Source organism: Colobus angolensis, unplaced genomic scaffold (assembly GCF_000951035.1).
Source record: "Colobus angolensis palliatus isolate OR3802 unplaced genomic scaffold, Cang.pa_1.0 Scaffold189, whole genome shotgun sequence".
NCBI lineage: Eukaryota > Metazoa > Chordata > Mammalia > Primates > Cercopithecidae > Colobus > Colobus angolensis.
In genome coordinates, this window is record NW_012115032.1 from 315209 (window position 1) to 336553 (window position 21345).

Below are 21345 nucleotides of genomic sequence, written 5' to 3' on the forward strand. Positions count from 1 at the left end.
ATATATTCCATACAAATAGTAACCAAAAGAGAGCAAGTGTGGCATAATATACAATAGATAAAAGAAACTTCAAGGTAAAAACTGTTACAAAAACAAAGATGGTCATTAATGATAAAGTGGCCAATTCATCAAGATGACATAAGAATTATATATGCACCCAACAACAGAGCACCTAAATAGATTATTGGCCAGGTGCGAAGGCTCATTCCTGTAATCTCAACACTTTGGGAGGCCGAGGCGGGCAGATCACCTGAGGTGAGGAGTTCGAGACCAGCCTGACCAACATGGCAATACCCCATCTCTACTAAAAACATAAAAATTAGCTGAGTGTGGTTGTGGGCACCTGTAACTAACTACTCAGGAGGCTAAGACAGGAGAATCTCTTAAACCCGGGAGGCGGAGGTTGCAGTGAGCTGAGATCACACCATTGCACTCCAGCCTGGGCAATAGTGAGACTCCATCTCAAAATAATTTAATGTACGTGAAGAAAAAAGATAGCAATACTATAATATTCGGTGATCTTAGTACCCCGGATTAAACACTGAATAGCTCAACTAAACGGAAAATTAAGCAAATACTGGATTTGAAGTGCAGTCTACACCAAATGAACCTAATAGACATATAGAACTTACAATCCAAGAGCAGCAAAGTATACATTTCTAGTGCACATACCACATTATACCTCAAAAAGCTAGAAAAAGAACTAAAGCCAAAGTTAGCAAAAGGAGGAAAATAATACAAATCAGTAAAATAGAGAACAGAAACACAGAAAAAATAAAAGCCAAAAAGTAATCTTTGAAAAAATAAGATCAGCAAAACACTAGCTAGACTATGACAAAAGAGGGAAGACTCAAATAAATAAAACATGAAAATGGAGACATTACACCAGATGTCTCAGAAGTAAAGTATTATGAGGGCCTATTTTAAATATATGCAACAGGCCGGACGTGGTGGCGGGCACCTGTAGTCCCAGCTCCTTGGGAGGCTGAGGCGGGAGAATGGTGTGAACCCGGGAGGTGGAGCTTGCAGTGAGCCGAGATCGTGCCACTCCAGCCTGGGGACAGAGGGAGACTCTGTCTCAAAATAAATAAAATAAATAAATAAATAAATGCAACAAATTGGATAATTAGAAAAAAATGATAAATTCCTAGAAAAATATAACCTACCAAGATTGAGTTAGGAAGAAGTAGAAAACATGAACCAATCCTTAACAAATCAGTTGAAGAAGTCATTAAAACCCTTCCAACCAAGAATAGCCCAGGACCAGAAGGTTTCATGGCCAAATTATACCAAATGTTCAAAAAAGAATTTTTATCAATACTTCTTAAACTCTGTCAAAAAATAGAAATAAGACACTTCCAAACATTTTATGGCATCAGAATCCCCTTCATATCCAAGGCAGACAAAGACACTGTAAGAAAAGATAGCTATAGGACAATATTTCTAATGAATATTTATATAAAATTCTTTAATAAAATATTAGCAAACAACTAAACCACACATCAAAAAGAACATACATCATGAGCAAGTGAGATTTAACCCTGGCATGCAAGACTGGTTTATCATATACAAACCAATGTGACACATGAATTATCAGAATGAAAGTTTAAAAACCACGTGTTCCTTTCAAGTGATGCAGGAAAAGAAGTTAACAAAGTTCTGCATCTTTCTCAATAAAGACTTTCAGGTATAGAAGTAAAGTTTCTCAAAATAATAAAAGTCATTTATAAAAAACACAGATAATATATCAGTGGAGAATGACTGAAAGTTTTTCCAGTAAGATCTGCATAAGGTGAGGATTCTCACTCTAATCACTTCTATTAAACATTGTACTTGAAATATTAGCAAGAGCAATTAAATAAGTGAAACAAATAAAAGACATCTAAATCAGAGGTAAAACTATCCCTATTTGCAGATGATATGATCCTATATGTTGAAAATGCTTAAAGATGCTTAAAAAACACTGTTGGAGTAAATCAGAAAACTTGCAGGATACCAAATCAACATAGAAACAAAAGCAACATTTCTATAGACAAATAATCACCTAGCTAAGAAAGGAATCAAGAATAACAACCCCATTTATAATAGCACACACAAAAACAAAAGAATACATTTAACCAAGAAGGTAAAAGATTTGTATAAGGAAAACTACAAAATACAGATGAAAGAAATTGAAGACACAAATAAATGGAATGATATATCTTATTTATTGATGGGATTAATATTTTTTAAATGTCCATACTACACAGGGCAACACATGGATTCAACACTATCTGTACCAAAAGTTTAATGGTGTTTTTTACAGAAATAGAAACAAAAATTCCAAAATTTTTATGGAACCTCACATATACATATGGACAGACGCACACACACAAACTGAACAGCTAAAGAAATACTGAGAAAGATAAAGTTGGGGACATCATACTTCCTGATTTAAACTTATGTTACAAAGGTGTAATAAACAGAATTATACTGGTAAAAAACAAACATGGACTAATGGAAGACAATAGAGAGCACAGAAATAAATGCGACATATATGGTCAACTAAATTTTGAGCAGGGCACCAAGTGGACACAAAGGGGAAAATATAGTCTCCAATAAACAGTGCTGGGAAAACTGTATTTCCACCTGCAAAAGAATGAAAATGAACTCTTATCTCACACTATACATGTGAGATACACAACAAAAATCAACTCAAAATGAATAAAACACCTAAATGTAAGACCTGAAGCCATAAAACTCCTAGAGGAAAACATAAGGGAAAATCTCTTCAACATTGGCATTGGCAGTGATTTTTTGGATATCATACTAATAGTTCAGATTACAAAAGCAAAATATATAAATGGGATTACATCAAATTAAAATGCTTCTTCACAGCAAAGGAAACAATCAGCAAAATAAAAACGCAGCCTACAGACTGGGAAAAATATTTGCAAATTACATATCTGATAAGGGATTAATACTCCAAATTTGTAAAGAACTCTTACAACTCAATACCAAAAAAAACATGAATAACCCTATTAAAAAATGGAGAAAGGACCCAACCAGAAATTTCTCTAAAGGAAACAAAAGTAACCAATAGGCATATTAAAAATTGCTCAACATCACTAATCATCTGGGAAATACAAATGAAACCACTATGAGATATCATCTCATATCCATAAGAATAGCTGTTATCAAAAAGACAAGAAACAAAAAATGCTGGTGAGAGGGTGGAGAAAATAGTGAACCCTAGTTCACTATTGGTAAGAGTGCAGAATGGTGCAATCATTATGAAAAACAGTACGGAGTTTCCTAAAGAAATTAAAAATAGAACTACCATATGACCCAGCAATCTCTCTTACGGGTATAAAACAAAAAAATGAAAATCACCACTTTGTAAAGATAGCTGCACTCCCATGTTCATTGCAACAGTTTTCACAATAGCCAAGATATGGAAACAACTTGTGTCCATTGACTGATGAGTAAATTTAAAAATGTGTGTGTGTGTATATATATATTTTTATATATATGTATGTATTTGTATATGTGTGTGTGTGTGTAATATTATTCAGCCTTAAAAAGACGGAAATGTTAACATTTGCCACCACATGGATGGACAGAGAGGACTTCATGCTAAGATAAATAAGCCAGAGATAGAAACAAAAGTATTGCATGATTTCCCTTACATGTGGGATATATATTTTTAAAAAGATCTCAGATACACAGAGAACAAAACGGTAGTCGCCACCAACAGGGGTGGTGGGCGGTGAGAGGAAATGGGAAGATGTAGGTCAAAGTATACAAATTAGCAAACATGTAGAATGAGCAAGTTTAGAGATCTAATGTATAAGATGAGGACTATAGTTAATAAAATTGTATTACAGACTTTTATTAAGTAGATTTTAGCAGCTCTTGTCACACCAATAATCAACAATACGAGATACTGTATAACAATCTATAACATCAAAAACAAAGAATAAAAGGACAAGCTTCCTGACATCGCTTCAAATCTTGCTTTCTCCAAGTTGGTAACAACAGCTAATATTGCTAATGATTGCCATTATACTACTATTACCTTTCTCTGTGCCTTCCTTCTCCTCCTCCTCTTTTTCCCTCCTTGTCAACATAATCACTTTCCCTTTATGCGCATGAAAAAAACCTTTCAAGAATAGGAGTTAATTGGTTAGAAATTCTACCAATCCTACCTCAACCTTTTTACCTTGTAAAAGTTACCGTATACAGCCTAAACAACTTTCAGTCAAAATGAACATTGAGTCTTAACACTTGAATAAGATCTCACTGTTATGCCCAGACCGTTTATTCCCCGAAGAAGACCACCAGAGTCCAGAGTCAAAGCCAAGCGGCAAGGATCTTTAATGCAAGTTCGAACTTGGTCCCTCCATTTCACAACATACAAGAGGGCCTTGAACAATGCGCGCGCTCGCTTTTTATAGCCCGATGAAAATAGGACTTGTAAGGTTACAGAGGAACAGGGAACAAGGGAATTCTTTAGGTTAAGCATTACAATTGGTTAACATATTAAGTTTATACATTTAGCAGTTATCTATTGGTTCCTGTGCTTTTAGTAAAACTACAAACGGCGGCGCCCTTATCGGGGATTTCCCAGGATTTCCCAAGCTGAGATATATGGAGGAATGTATTTGCACTGGGCTGTGTTTGTACTGGGCCCAGGAAATTGAGAGATATATGGTGAATGTATTTGCACTGGGCCGTGTTTGTACTGGGCCCAGGAAATTGAGAGATATATGGTGTCTGTACTGGGCCCAGGACTGAGGAATATGCCTGATTTCTTTCATCACTTTTATGTTGCTGCCAATAAGAACATAGACAAAAATAATATCTTAGATCATATAGTACATAAAGAATGCTGCTTTTCTGCTTATATCTTAAAAGTATGATATTAAGTTAGAATATGTTGACTCATGTGTTTCTTCATAAGGAATATCACCCTATATGCTGACAGAACTGATACAAGTGGTAGAAATTATTTGGTCTTTATTATACATGCACTGTACGTTTTTCTATGCTTCTCTATCAAGCAGTTATGATATAGCAAGACCCATGTTCCCTAAGCGAGCTTTACTGAAGTGTACTATAGTCTGGGCATAAGGCAGAAAACTCTTTGATAGGGTAAACCACCATTGTATTCTCTAAGATGTGAAACTTTGGGATCTTAAGTAAGAATAGGTTTAAAAAAGAAATACTAGAATAAAAGAAAGTTTTAAAAAAGTGGAACAAAACTGGAATAAAAGAAAGTAAATCCTGCCAGAGCCACCACGGCCAACGACATGTTCAAAGTAACTCAGAGGTCCATGAGGCCAACCAGCCTACACTTGCTCACCTTCAAAGTCTATGCAGCACCAAAAAAGAACTCATCTCCCCAAAATCCTGTGAAGGTTGATGAGCTTTCACTGTACTCAGTTCCTGAGGGTCAATCGAAGTGTGTAGAAGAGTCAAGGAGCCAGCTTGAAGAAGGCATCTTACAGTTCCAACGCTATTGTGAGACATATACAAATTTGTGTCAGGAAACATACTCCCAAACTAAGCCTAAGATGCAAAGTTTGGTTCAGTGGCGGTTAAACAGCTATGAATATCTCCAAAATGCACCTCCTGGATTTTTTCCAAGACTTGGTGTTATTGGTTTTGCTGGCCTTAATGGACTCTTTTTGGCTAGCGGTTCAAAAATAAAGAAGCTAGTGTGTCTACCTGGTTTCACGGGATTAGCTGCCTCCATCTGTTATCCACAACAAGCCATCGTGTTTGCCAAGGTCAGTGGGGAGAGATTATATGACTGGGGTTTACAGGGATATATAGTAACAGAAGATTTGTGGAAGGAGAACTTTTAAAAGCCAGGAAATGTGAAGAATTCACCTGGAACTAAGTAGAAAACTCCATGCTCTACTCAATTGCTCTGGCCATTAAGGCCAGCAAAACCAATCAGTTTTAATCAGTTAAAGGTAAACACTGGAAACTCCATACAATAAATCACTATTTCTACAGAGAAATGGAGGATAAGTCAGTATTGAATGTATTAAAATGGCTTTCTTCTTCAGGAAAAAATATGTATATAATTAAAACCCAAGTTAAAGAAAGAAAGAAAGTAAATGTTAGTTTTGTCTGCAAATATAGTTGAAGTCGTATACTTATATTGTTGAGGAATGGTTTCTTTTAAGCTAAAATACAAGTGAAAAGCCTCAACCTTTCCAATAAAATTTTAGCATTTCCACTTGTTCATCTGATCCATACATTGACTTTATACCAATCCACAGGATATCTGTTCTCTAGGATTTTGGTTGAGAATACAGTGTTAATCTATTAGAAGACCAGTTTCTATAAAACGAGGAATAATATCTAAAGTGTCTGGCACAAATTAGTTAATTAATAGTATTAGTAATATAAACAAAACAGCAATAATGACAAGAGTCAATATTACTCTGGATCACTATGTACCAGAGATATTTCAAGTGTTTTATCTATATTAACTATTTTTTTCCACACACAGAACACAATATTAGGTTGGCCTATTATTGTATGAGTAGGCATAGTCATATCTATCAACATTCTTTTTTTTTTTTTTTCTTTTAAAGACAGGATCTCCAACTGTTGCCCAGGCTGGGATACAGTGGCATGATTATGACTCACTGCAGCCTTGATCTCGTGGGCTGAAGTGATTTTCCTGCCATAGGCTCCCATGTAGCTGGGACCACAGGCATGTACCACCATACCCAGCTGACTTTTAAATATTTTTTTTCTAGAAACAAGGGCTCATGTTTTTGCCCATGATGTTCTCAAACTCCTGGGCTCAAGCCTGCCTCCCGCCTCACCCTCCTGAAGTGCTGGAATTATACATGTAAGCCATTGCGTCTTGCCTCTGTGAACACTCTAGTTTTCTGTCACTTGTTGCCTGAATTCTTGCAAGAACATTCTTACAAAAGTTCCCCTTAGAGTGATTCCCCTTTCTATAGTCCTGCCCCTCTACAATCAACCCAGTTACTAAACCTTGAGATTTTTTAAAAAAAGAAAATCTGATAATATCCCTTTTTTGTTTAACTCTTTTTTACTGTCTTTCACATGCCCTTAACATATGTTCAAACTCCTATAATTATCTGGCTCTATACTACCTCATCAGCATCATCTGCTTCATTACTCAGCCTCTTCCTACAGAACTAAACTTAGGGTCTCTGGGAACTGTCCTTACTTGTCTACCTGCTTTTCTTTATGTTTCTTCCTCTCCCTCTCATCCCTTCACCTGTCCCTCCACCTTGTTTAGGACTCACGTTAATTATTAATGACTCAGAGATACTTTCTGTAATCTCTAAATGCTTCGTTAGCATTGTAGTCTCTCCTTAAGATGACACTTTTCATGCAGTTTTTATTACTTGCTTATATTTTATCTTTCACAGTAGAAGATAAGATGTACAGGGTGCAGAAGCCATGTCTACTTCGTTTCTTTGCAAATCTGGCACTTCTGGTATATTTTAGTCACTATATTCTTTAAATGAATAATTGATTCTTATGTGTTGAATAATAAGACCTTAAGTTAACTGACTGTATTCTCAAAGTCTCCCAGGTATCTCAGGTTATTCTGTAATAGTAATGAAATTTGCATACTTATGATGGCACAGAAAACAAATATACCAGTTTCTAATTGGCAGGTCACTTTCCTCACTTTCCATATCTGTCTCACTATGAGACAAACACTCTGAACGAAGAATACAATCATCCCCCCTGAAAATGCAAAGCAAACAGAATAAAACAACTAGGAATAGGTTTACCTTAGACAGGGGTTTGACAGGTTTGCAGTAGGGTCCTACAACAAATTCAAAATTAGGTAAGAGTGGGCGAGGAAATTCCAAACACCAATTGTTTTGAATGAGCCACATTTCAGCTTTTCCCATGATCTCAGATAATAGTAGTGCATTTTCCTGAAGCGGGGGAGGGGGAAGGCAAAAGAAATAAAATTGTCATGTGAATATGCCAGGTAATTTTCTAAAATCATTTGAAATAATGTAGCCAAAATTGTTTATGTTTTACTAAAGCAAATATAAATGTGCATATTATACATAATTTATATATTTTATAGATGTTGTTCATACATATGTAAATAAAGTGGGTAGATTCTAATGTCACATTAGTATATACATAATCATGAATGATCATTAAAACAAGTCACTGTAGAATTAAACATAGATTTGTTTTCTCTGTAAAATACAAAAGTAACCGTTATAAATTTAAAAACTCTTTGTACTCCACCATCACTTAATCCTACCGTAGCCATAGCCATGTTTTTCAAGAATATTCAGTCGTCTAGTTTCTACAACTTAGGAAGCGACATGCAAATGCCATTGGTCTCTGCAGAGATATTTTTAATAGCTCAGCCAGCAGCTCTCCACGGGAACCAATGGCATTTGCATGAACGACATCAGATCTTGATTATTGTAGGTTTGTCATAAGTTTCTTTTTCAAAACTACATCTTTGAAGAACTTCTCAGTGCAACCAGAATACTCCCAAAGAAGTTCTTGCATTAGTGAAAAATATGTTTAAAATATATGTTTTGAAAGGTCATGTATCCATTTAGTAATCTGTTGTGTGAGAAAAACCCTGCAAAATAATCTTTAATTACAGATGTAGAATAAACCTCAAATTTAGTAACAGATGTTTTGTGGGGATAAACAAGAATAGAAGCTGACAGTGTTAGAACAGTCACCTCATGACCTCTCTGCGTAAGTTTTCCAGGATCCAATGACTATATTCTGTGGGCCACACCAGCACATTTCCATAACTCCCAGAGCTAGAATAATAGCTCAGCTGTATCAGTAGAAGAGCTGAAGTCCATTTCATAGCCATCTTGATAAAATACAATGCCTCTTTTTAAATTGTTGTTCCCTCTGCCATTCTTACCTTTTGTTTTCATGCAAAGATAAATCAATCCGGAAGTTAAAATATAACTCTTACCCCTTGAAGTAAATACATTATATAAGTAGTCTGAACATGTCAATGGCAAATAGAAAAACAAAACGTAGATGACCCTGTGTTTACACAAATGTATTTAATGTCTCTTTTATGTTTTTAAGTGCTTTCATCCAGCTAAGATCAATGATTTTGCATGAACAAGTCATCGCATTTATGTAATATATTTTAGAATACTACCAAAAGTAGTGGCAATAGAGAGTCTCTTTTGTCTTCAGTCTCCTTGACACAGAACTAGAGATAAAATAATTATATGGATGAATCAGCATTTTTTAGAGTATTTTTATAAAAACACTTTAGTCATGACTTTTTGACATGTAATTCACATGCTATGCAATTCACCAATCTAATATATGTATATTAGTCTGTTCTCATGCTGCTAGTAAAGACATATCCAAGACTGGGTAGTTTATAAAGGAAAGAGGTTTAATTGACTCAGTTCCACATGGCTGGGGAGGCCTCACAACCATGGCGACAGGCAAGACAGAGAGCTTGTGCAGGGGAACTCCCATTTATAAAACCATCATATTTCATGTGACTTATTCAATACCACAAGAACAGTATGGAGGAAATGACACCCATGATTCAATTATCTCCACCTGGCCCCACCCTTGAAATGTGAGGATTATTACAATTCAAGGTGAGATTTGGGTGGGGACACAGCCAAACCATATCAGTGTACAATTGAATGTTTCGTTGTATATTACCAGACTTGTAAAATCAGAAAATAATTTTAGAACAGGTTCATCTCCCAAAAAGAAGTACTTTACCATTCGCTGTCAACCCCCACCCCGTGCAATTTCTGCATCTCTAGAGTCCTAGGCAGCCACACACTAATCTACTATGGGTCTCTATGGGTTTTCCTTTTCTGAATATTCCATACTAATGAGATCATACAATATGTGGTCTTTTGTGGTTGGCTTTCACTTTTCATAATATTTTAAAGACTCATTCATGTTATTTAAAGTACCAATATTTCCTTCACGTTTATTTCCAAATAACGTTGTGTAGTATGGATATACCACATTTTGTTTATTATTTATCAGTTAATGGACATTTGAGTTTTTTCCAATTTTTGGCTATCATGAATAATGTTATTTATTAATGTTCATGTACAAGTTTTGTGTAGACATATTTTCATTTCTCTTGGGTATATACCTAGAGATGGAATTGCTGGGTCACATATTAGCTTTATGTGTAACTTTTGAAGAATTACTAGACTGTTTTCCAAAGTGGTCATACCATTTTCCAGTCTCATTAGCAATGCATGAGGATTCCAATTCCTCCACATCCTTGACAACAAGTGTTATTAATTGTCAAAACAAACATTTGTTTACTAGGCTCTTTCCCTATTGAACTGTTTTGGCACTCTTGTCGAATATCAGTTGACCACTAACATATGGTATATTTCAGGATTCTAAAACCTATTCCATCAATCTATACATCTATCTGTAGGCCTATACCACGTTTTCTTTATTACTGTAGATTTGCAGTTGACTTCAAAATCAGGAAGTATAAGTCCCCCAAATTTGTTCTTTTTAAGACTGTTTTGTTATTTCTAGGCCCCTTAAATATCTAATATAAATTTTAGGATCATCTTGTCAATTTATGCTATGAAGTCAGCTGTGGTTTTTTTAAGAATTGCATTGAATTTATATAGCATTTGTAGCAGTATTGTCATTAATAAAATATTAAGTGTTTCAGTTCAGGAAACACTTAAGATGTGTTTCCAATTAGATGTGTCACAAACAAATGGAAAAACATGCTATGCTCATGGATAGGAAAAAGTAATATTGTTAAAATGGTTGGTCATATTGCCCAAAGCAATTTACAGATTCAATGCTATTCCTATCAAAGTACCAACGACATTTTTCACAGAATTAGAAAAAAAATTCTAATATTCATTTGGAACCAAAAAAAAGCCCAAATAAAAATAAAGCTGCACACCCAAAACTATCTAATATTTAATAACACTGACAAAAATAGTGCTGAGATAACTGGCTAGTGATATGTAGAAGACTAAAACTGGACACCTACCTTTCACCATATACAAAAATTGACTCAAGATGGATTAAAGACTTAAGTGTAAAACCTAAAACTAAAACTCTTGAAGCAAACCTAGGAAATACCATTATGGACGTAGGCCCTGGGAAAGACTTCATAACAAAGACTCCAAAAGCAATTGCAACAAAAACAAAAATTGACAATGGGACCAAATTAAACTAAAGAGCTTCTGCACCGCAAAACAAAACTATCAATAGAGTAAACAGACAAACAACAGAATGGAAGAAAATATTTGCAAACTAAGCATCTGACAAAGGTTTAATATCCAGAATATATAAGGAACTTAAACAAATTAACAAAAAACAACCCCCTTAAAAAATGGGCAAAGGACATGAACACACACTTCTCAAAAGAAGAAATACATGTGGCCTAGAAGCATATAAAAATGCTCAGTGTCACTAATCATTATGAAAATGCAAATCAAAACCGTAATAAGAGACCATCTCACACCAGTCAGAATGGCTATTATAAAAAGTCAAAAAATAAGAGATGCTGGAGAGATTGCAGCAAAAAGGGAATGCTTATACACTGTGGTAGGAATGTGAATCATTTCAGCCACTGTGGAAAGCATTCTGAAGATTTCTCAAAGAATTGAAAATAGAACTACCGTTCAACCCAGCAATCTCACTGGGCACATACCCAAAGAAATATAATTGTTAAACTGTAAAGACACATGCTCATGTATGTTCATCGCAGCACTATTCACAACAGCAAAGATGTAGAATAAACCTAGATGCCCATCAATGGTGGACTGGATAAAGAAGATGTGGTACATATACACTATGGAATGCTATGCAGCCATAAAAAAGAATGAGATCACATCCTTTGCAGCAACATGGATGGAGCTAAAGGCCATTTTCCTAAGCAAAGTAATGCAGAAGCAAAAATCAAATACTGCATATTCTCACTTATAAGTGGGAACTAAATATTGAATCCACATGGACACAAAGAAGAGAACAACAGACACTGGGGCCTATTTGAGGGTGGAGGGCAGGAGGAGGGTGAGGATCAAAAACCAATCTGTTGGGTACTATGCATATTACCCGAGGGACAAAATTATCTGTACACCAAACCACCGCAACACAAAATTTACCCATGTAACAAACCTGAGCATGTTAACGCTTGAACCTAAAATAAAAGTTGGAAAGAAAAGAAAAGTTTAGGGCTGCTCCTCCTATGAAGTAGCCATTCTTTATTCCCTTACTTTCATAATACATTTGTTTTCACTTACTCTATGGACTCACCCCAAATTCTTCCTTGCGCGAGAGCCAAGAACCTTCTCTTGGGGTCTGGATCAGGACCCCTTTCTGGCGAACCATGAAGGGACCATACTAAGGAGATCCCCCAACCCAAAGGAATAGACTGCAGCACCGATTGGCCGACTTTGAATAAATGGGGTACATTTACCCAGGTAGAGGATGGGACTGGGTTACAGGCCCAACTTAGGGGTGTTAGAGTTTCTCCTAAGACAGAGAGGGTTAAAGATCCTACTTAATAAATGGCAAGGATGCTTGACCGAACTTGGGTTTGAGGCCCAAGTTAGGAAGGTTAGAGTCCTTCCTAAGATTTAGAGGTTTAGAGGCCCCTCTCTCAGTAAAATCCCTCTTGGCTAAGAACAGGTTTGGCACTATGGGATGTTAACCACTATTCTGTTTGGATTAATCTGGCTTGCACTCTTTGCTGATGCTGTGGGTGACAGGATTAGGCATGTGCAGCATCAAAAGACATGGGGAGGGTTTTCTCCCTAAAAGCAGAAACTTCAGAGCTGATTGGAGTGCTGGAAAAGATCCCTTCACTACTGACAAGGGCCGCCTGAACTTTAGATGCAGTGACACTGCTGCGGGTGGGTCTTTCTCTGGCCTCTCTGAGTGCCTCATCTTCCCCACCTTGCCATAGCCAATGCTTTTCTCCCTTTCTTTTTTCTGTTTTTTTCTGTTACTCAGGGCAACAGTCCACCACTTCACCTTGCCCAAAGACCACATGTTGGAAATGTCCTTGGGAGCTTGACTTTGTAGCCACATGGCAATACTTTCTCTTGGTCTCCGCCTTCCAGGGAACAGTAATTTTGGGGTTCATGTCATAGTTAGCCCTAAAAACTATCTTGTGCAATTAAAAGCCGTTGCAAGCTCACAACTGGCTGCTAAAGGCTCCTTTGGGGAAGGACCATGGAAACCACCCAATGCTGTAGTCAGCAGCTAAGGCTTTGTCTTTTCACAGTGGTGGCCTGGGTTCAGGGTTCAATTCCTGGCTTAGGGAATGAGTACTTTCTGGGTTGCTATCTGTGTGACCTTTACTATTCATTAATTCTTTCCCTCCACGAACCATCTTGAATGTTTTTTCTCTGAGCACCTGGGAGGTTACTTTTGGTAAAATTTAAAAGCCAGAAATATTGTTGATTTGGCATGGCTGACATCTGGTAATCAGAGATTTAAAAGGACTAAAAGTCAGTTTATTCAAGCTCTAACAGCCTAGGACTCCTTGGGAAAAACAGAGGAGGAACCAAAGACCCTCTTTGGAAAAAAATCTCTTTTTTCCTCATGAAACCCCAGGAATTAGAAGTGGATAGATTCCTTTCAAAATCTAAGGTTCTGCCTTCTTTACATTGCATTATTTGGCAGTTTTGACTTTTGAGGGTATCAGAAATTACTTCACATGCCACAGGGTTCTAACTGACCCTATAATGTAAGCCCCTTCAGAATATTTATGAGATTGATAGATCAATTTATATTTTCATTTCCTTATTTACCTATAAAAGAAAACTTTCTCTGATTTTTATATTCATGTAAGCTCACCTTCAAATGCACAAAGAAAATGGAATGTTTATGCTACCATATAAAAATATAGCATACCTAGTACTTCTCTGTAAAACTGATCTCATTTCTTTTCATAAAACGTTTGGAACCAAAAGTCAAAGTAAAGCACATATATTGTATTTTTACCTTCTCCATAAATTTCGTTTGACCACTTAATTCAGATATAACAACAGATATATAGGAAGGAAGGAATCAAAGTCCTCATCCATATTTTTTCAATGTATAGCCAAGAGAGAAGCAGAGACTATACACAAAGGACATTTCAAGTATCTCAGACAGCAATTCACCACAGGGACCACTGGCACCTCCAAGAAGGACATCGTCTTAGTCCATTTGCACTGCTATAACAAAATACCTGAGAGTGGATAATTTATAAAGAACAGAAATTTGCTTCACACAGTTCTGGAGGCTGGAAAGTTCAAGATCAAGGGGCTAGCAGGTTCGTTGTCTGGTGAGCATCTCTCTGGTCTCTGCTTCCAAGATGGCTCCTGGAACACCAAGTCTTCTGGAGGGGAGGAATGCTGTGTCCACTCTTGGCAGAAGGCATAAAGACATAAAGGCAAAAAGGGGTAAACTGTCACTGTCAAGTTCTGTTATAAGGACACCTAGTCCCATTCACGAGGAAGAAGCCCTCATGGCCTAATCTCCTCTTAAAAGGTCTACCTCAATACTATCACATTGGCAACAGTTGAATTTTGAAATGGCAATTCAGCATTTTGAATTTTGAAGGGGAGACATTTAAACCATAGTATACGTCAAACCTTGGTTTTTGTAGTTTTGTCATAAGTTTCTTGTTCAGAACTGCATCTCTATAGAGCTTTTCAAAGTAATAAGAACATTCACCCCCAAACATTTTAGCAGTAGTGGAAAATATGCTCAATATGTGTCTTTTGGCAAATTATACACCCATTTCCTGACCCATTTTGTAAAAAAAAAATTCCAGTTCAACTCTAGTATAAGATGTAGAAAAATTTCAAATTTAGTAATAGTTTATTGAGATCAAGGGCAATGAAACATGAAGGTGTCAGAACCTCATGAACTATCCTCATCAACTATCCAGACAAGTTCATTCAGTAGTGTCTTTAAATTGCTCCATTGATTATATTTCATTGGCCACAACAGCATTTTTCCATAACTTTCTTTTTTTTTTTTTTATTATACTTTAAGTTCTAGGGTACATGTGCACAACCTGCAGGTTTTTTATATAAGTATACATGTGCCGTGCTGGTGTGCTGCACCCATTAACTCGTCATTTCCATAACTTTCAAAGCTAAAGTAATAATTCAACCCACTTCTTTATTGTGTTGTTTTCTTCCTGAATTTTAAGCTTTCTTTACATTTTCTTGATAAAAGTAACTTATCAGATACATGGTTTGCAAATATATTTTCCTATTTTGTGGCTCCTCATTTCATTTTCTTGATGGTATTCTTTGATGCACATAAGTTTTACTTTTTATGAAGTCCAATTTGTTCATTTTAATTTGGTTGTGTCTCCTTTTGGTGTCATATCTAAGAAACCATTGCAATCCCCTTCAACACAACTCAACAAAATTAAGAGGTTATATTAAGTTGGAAAATGAGAGCTAATATAAGAAACAGATACATAAAGCAAGTATAGCTCATTAGAAATTTGCTATAATTCTTCACATTGTAATTATAATGATGTTTAACTCTTTCTTAAATATTTAAATTTGTCATTGATAATCTCATTTGTTTAAGACACCATTTATGAAACATCAAGGTTACATTTCATATCTTAATTGAATATAAAAGTAAGCACAAGAAATGTGAATTTTTTATATATGTATATATATATATATGCATTTTTTTTTTTTTTTTTGAGATGGAGTCTCGCTCTGTCACCCGAGCTGGAGTGCAGTGGCTGGATCTCAGCTCACCGCAAGCTCCCCCTCCTGGGTTTACGCCATTCTCCAGCCTCAGCCTCCCGAGTAGCTGGGACTACAGGCGCCTGCCCCCTCGCCCGGCTAGTTTTTTGTATTTTTTAGTAGAGACAGGGTTTCACCGTGTTAGCCAGGATGGTCTCGATCTCCGGACCTCATGATCCGCCCGTCTCGGCCTCCCAAAGTGCTGGGATTACAGGCTTGAGCCACGGCGCCCGGTGAATATTTATATTTACATCAGTGTTTTAATAGTTCTCATTACTCACCCTCTCTCGTCCCCATTTCCTTGTCTGTCATATGAAAGGTGTTTAACTATGTGATCTCTTAATTTCTTTAGAGTTCCCGTATGCTATAAGGTATTTTCAGTAAAGTATTTTTGGAAGGAAACCAAATACCTTAGGATCCAATACTCACTGGCATAGGTGGATCTCACAGAATGAATGTCTTGATAAGACATGAAAAAATAAATACTGAAAACATGAGTAACAGCCAGAGTGATAATAGTCAAACAGGAAATAATTTATTAAACACTTACTAATAAAAAATTTAAAAATAAAATTAACTTCTTCATATTTATTTTGTAGTTTTAGGGAGAAAAAGATATACTTTAAGGGGTTGTAGTTGTTGTTTCCTGAGATAAGGTCTTGCTCTGTAGCCCAGGCTGAAGCACGGTAGTACGATCATAGATCACTGTAGCGAGCCTCCTTTCTCAGCCTCCCCAGTGGCTGGGACTAGAGGTGCACACCACCATGCCCGGCTAATTTTTTTGTAGTAACAGGGTCTCACTATGTTGCCCAGGCTGGTCTTGAACTCCAGGCCTCACGAGATCATCTAGGCTCAGACTCCCAAAGCATTGGGATTCCAGAAATGAGCCACTGTGCTCAGACTGGGTTGGTACTTTTTAACCCAGAGTCACATTCTTGATGGCCAGAACCAAAGTACCTTATTTCAAATGCAGTTATATCTCACAGAGCAGTTTTCACTAACTTCCTGGATTGTCACATTGTCCTTTGTTCTGCAATCTTACACCTATCTCCCCTACTGCCTCTGAAAAATAACACCTCTGTTATTATGAGTGACTGCATTTTCTATGAGAAAATACTTGACAACTTTATTATGAAATGATAACATATTTCATGATAAAGTGTGGTCTGTCTTTCCTCTGATTCCAGCATACCCACTCAACTCCATGTAGTCCTGCCCTACATATCACATTCAGTGTGACATCAGTGTTTCTTTAAGATAATGCATTTTTATTTTGCTTCCCTCTCCCTTTCTCACACTTGCTCTTTATTTATTGTGAATGTGCTCTTTCATTTTCTCCTTCTAGCAATCTCATACTCATTTTTCAAGTCTCAAGTCTCATGTCACACAGTACCTTTTTCATGTAGTCTTCACTTACCTCCCCAGTGGGCTTAGGTGCTTCTTCCTCTGAGATCTGAAAGCGATTCCAGGGCAGCTTCATGCATGCAATAACCTGTTACATTGAAAACACTTTATCTTTCATTGCCTTATATTGTGTATTTCTCATCTTATTCCTCAGACATACAATTAGTAATCTTGTTAAAACTCACTTAATCCTAGATCATTTCCAAACCAAAACTTTTATAACTTATGGTGGAACAACAGCATATATGAGATGACCTACCATGGAGTCCTTCCATGGATATTCCTTTGTTTGTGGACCAACATGATAACATCGCTCACATGAAGGCCAAGGGAGCAGCTGCTATATTGGACTTGAGCACAAAGGCAAGTACAGATTTGCTCGATATACAGAAGACAGTCATCTATAACCCTTCATGAGTATAATTTTTTTTACTCTATTTACATATTTTACAGGAAGGCCAATGTGGCAATAGTGTGGCTGAAAATGAATACAGTAACTAGTACAAATTTGCTTAATTTTTGTCAATAAGTTTTTTTCCAGTGGTTTTAGTGAAAAAATTTGTTAGAGGTTTAGGGATAGTGGACAAATTTTGAAATAGTTACAGGCAGAATGAGAGGAATCACTGAAATTGGTCACTAAATGATTACAAGAAAGCATTGAGAACAAAGTTGAAGTAGGGAACCATGAATATTATAATTACTAATCTGCAGAGTTATCATTTTCTTTCAGCATGAAAACTTTTCAAATATTTTAAAGTCTTCTAAAGTGGTTTAGGTTCCAGTAAAGGAACACAACATAATCAATCACTAATTCCCATTACATTTGATGCATCCTGAACCTCCTGTGTGAATATTTTGATTCCTTCAATGATAAGTAATAAACAACCAGGGATTTCAAATTTACCCAAATAAAACTATTGAAAAAAGAGGATACTGCTTATAAATGTAGGCATATTCTTGGCTCTTTTGGTTGTGGTTGTTTTTTGTCTTATTTGGAAGAATTATAAAATCAAGAAGTACTTTACTTGGAAGAGATAAGTTGGAATTTTCCTGGTTAAAAGGCAAAATTTCTGAAACCAAAAATATTTTGTTTCCAAATTATTCAGTATATACATTAATTTGAGTTATAATATTGCTATTATTATTTTTAATCTTATTGTTATAAATGTATTTTCCTTCTGTTTTATAATGACCTACATAAAAATACAACATTCTATATGAGGATATATTGGCAATAATAATACACTGAACATGAAATATTTTTAAAGCTATGTTACTTTAATTTTAGCACAACTGATGTTCGTCCTACTGAGTACCATGAGAGGCATGTTTTATTTTTGTTTTTGAGAAAAAAACATATCTTTCAATTAGTAGTTTAATGTAAAAGTACATCTCTCTAGAATAGATGTCTTTCTATACTTGTTGCTTTTTAATAAATCTAATGCTAGTGTACAAAAATGAAGATAATTTTTTTTGAGAAAAGGTCTCTCTCTGTTGTCCGGGCTGGAGTGCAATGGTGCAGTCTAAGCTCACTGCAACTTCTGCCTCCTAGGCTCAAGCGATCTTCCCGCCCCAGCCTCCTGAGTAGCTCAGACTACAGGCACATGTCATATGTCACAATAAGTTTTATTATTTTTTAATTTTGTAGAGACAGGGTTTTGCCATATTGCTCAGGCTGGTCTCCAACTACTGAACACAAGTAATCTGCCCACTTTGGCCTTCCAAAATGCCAGGATTACAGGCCTGAGCCACCAAGACCAGCTGATAATTTCTTTACTAGCTGATACATATTGAATATTTATAATGTGAAAGATATTGTATTAGTTTTTTAATGTATTAATTTATTCATTTTCCCATTAAATTATAAAAATATAACAGAATTAATACCCATTCTCAAAAATTCTCCCACTCTGTTTTTTAAATAAGAGGAAATGATCTCCATTGGTATTGCTGTAGTGCCATGTTATAGCATTTTGGGGTTCAATGTTTGCAAGCCATATCCCTATATACACCTGTTTTCCTTATCTGTTAGTCCATAATCATTTCAATAGTAGAAAGAGATGCAACTGTAATGCCTCAAAGTAAAATGTTGAGCACTTTCCAGATGCTAAAGTAAGAATACTAACAAGAAAAACAATGATTACAATACCAAACATTAAGTGAGAGTCTACTATATAATAGAACTCTACTATATAATAAGAATAATTTTAAGTATTTTATGAATCAATACATTATTGCTCACAATAATCAAATAAGAAAGCTACTTTTCCTATATGTTAAACACTTAAAAAAACTGAGGAACAGAGAGAATAAAAAAAACAGACAAGACAATCCACCTTCACATATTTAAACCTTAATTCACTGTTATAAGGTCAACATCAAATCCTGGTCAGTACCAACTCCCGATCAGCCCTATTTGGATGTGGCCCTGCACCTCATCACAGACTTGCCTTCTACATCTGGATTTTGATACCGTTTTGAACCTTCTATTAGTCTTGAAGAAAGTCAAACCTGGAAGTTATACTTCCAGACATCTAGACTACAGCAGTATTACTTTTAGGACAGACAGATGTATCTATAGAAAGGAGGATGGAGACCAGAAACTGACACATACATCTAGTCACTTAATTTTATGACAACTGCACAACTACAATTTATTGGGCAAACAACTTTATTTTTCAACAAGTGATTCCGAGTTAATAGGATATCCTATTAATATGGTTTGGCTCTGAATCCCCACTCCAATCTCATCTTGAATTGTAATTCCTGCATGTCTAGAGAGGGATCTGTTGGGAGGTGATTGGATCATGGGGGCAGTTTCTCCATGCTGTTCTTATGATACTCAGTGAGTTCTCATGAGATCTGATGGTTTAAAAGTATTTGACAGTTCACCTTCTCTCCCTTTCTCTCTCCTGCTGCCTTGTGAAGAAGGTGCTTGCTTCTTCTTCACCTTCCACCAGGATTGTAAGTTTCCTGAGGTTTCCCCAGCCATGAGGAAATGTGAGTCAATTAAACCTTTTTTGTTTATAATTACCCAGTCTCCAGCAGTTCTTTATAGCAGTGTGAAAACAGACTAATACACCTGCAATCCAAAAAGTGCCAGAGGCAGATCTCAGTGGATTCAGAGATCTATTTTACAAAGGTGGAGGACATGCCTGGGAAAAAGAAATACAAGTTACAGTAGGATCTGTGGCCTGAGTTTTTTCAAACAGGGTTTTGGGAACTTCAATATTTAAAGGGAAAAGAGTAAGCAGGAGGGGAAGGAAAAAAAAAAGGAGGGACGGTAGGCAATGAGTCAAGGGGTTACATTCTTGCGAAGCTCAGATTAATGCTCAGTGAATATATATTTTACATTTGGAAGGAAGACTGTGGGGGAAAGGTCAATTATGCATTTGACTTGTATTCAGTAAATCTACATTTTACATAAGATAAAGTAAGCCTATGAAATTACAGCTGTCTGTTTGGGAACAAAAGGCAAGTAGGGTTTTTTTGTCTTTTTGCTTTTTGTGATTTTTGCATGACTTAGTTACCAAGATTAATTTTCCCTTTAGCATAGTGAGTTTGAAATTCTGAGATTTTTTTTTCATAATTCATATGGAAAAATGTGAAACTTGGCCTATCTTTCTTATACCATGCAGTACAATCAATTCAGGCTACAGTAGGTAATTAACTATGAAAGGCAAAATAATTGCATTAGTCTCTTTTTACGCTGCTATAAAGAACTAACCCAAATTGGGTAATTTATAAAGGAAAGAGGTTTAATTGACTCAACAGTTCTGCATGGCTGAGGAGGCCTCAGGAAACTCACAGTCACCGCAGAAGGTGAAAGAGAAACAAGTATCTTCTTCATAAGGCAGCAGAAAAAGAGAGAAAACAGGAAAAAACTGCCACTGGTAAAACCATCAGAGCTCATGAGAACTCACTCTGTTTCATAAGAACAGCATGGAAAAATCTGCCCCCATGATCCAGTCACCTCCCACCAGGAGGGAGATAATATGGTTTGACTCTGTGCCCCCACCCAACCCTCATCTCCAGTTATAATCCCTCAATACCCGGGGATTATAATTGGAGATGAGAGTGTTATGCCCAGACCGTTTATTCCCCGAAGAAGACCACCAGAGTCCAGAGTCAAAGCCAAGCAGCAAGGATCTTTAATGCAAGTTCGAACTTGGTCCCTCCATTCCACAACATACAAGAGGGCCTC

General features: G+C 36.3%; 1 pseudogene; it reads left to right on the forward strand.

Annotated features, from left to right (window-relative positions):
• The first annotated feature begins 5291 nt into the window (after positions 1-5291).
• On the forward strand, positions 5292-5897 carry LOC105510475 (annotated as a pseudogene).
• The last annotated feature ends 15448 nt before the right edge of the window (positions 5898-21345 follow it).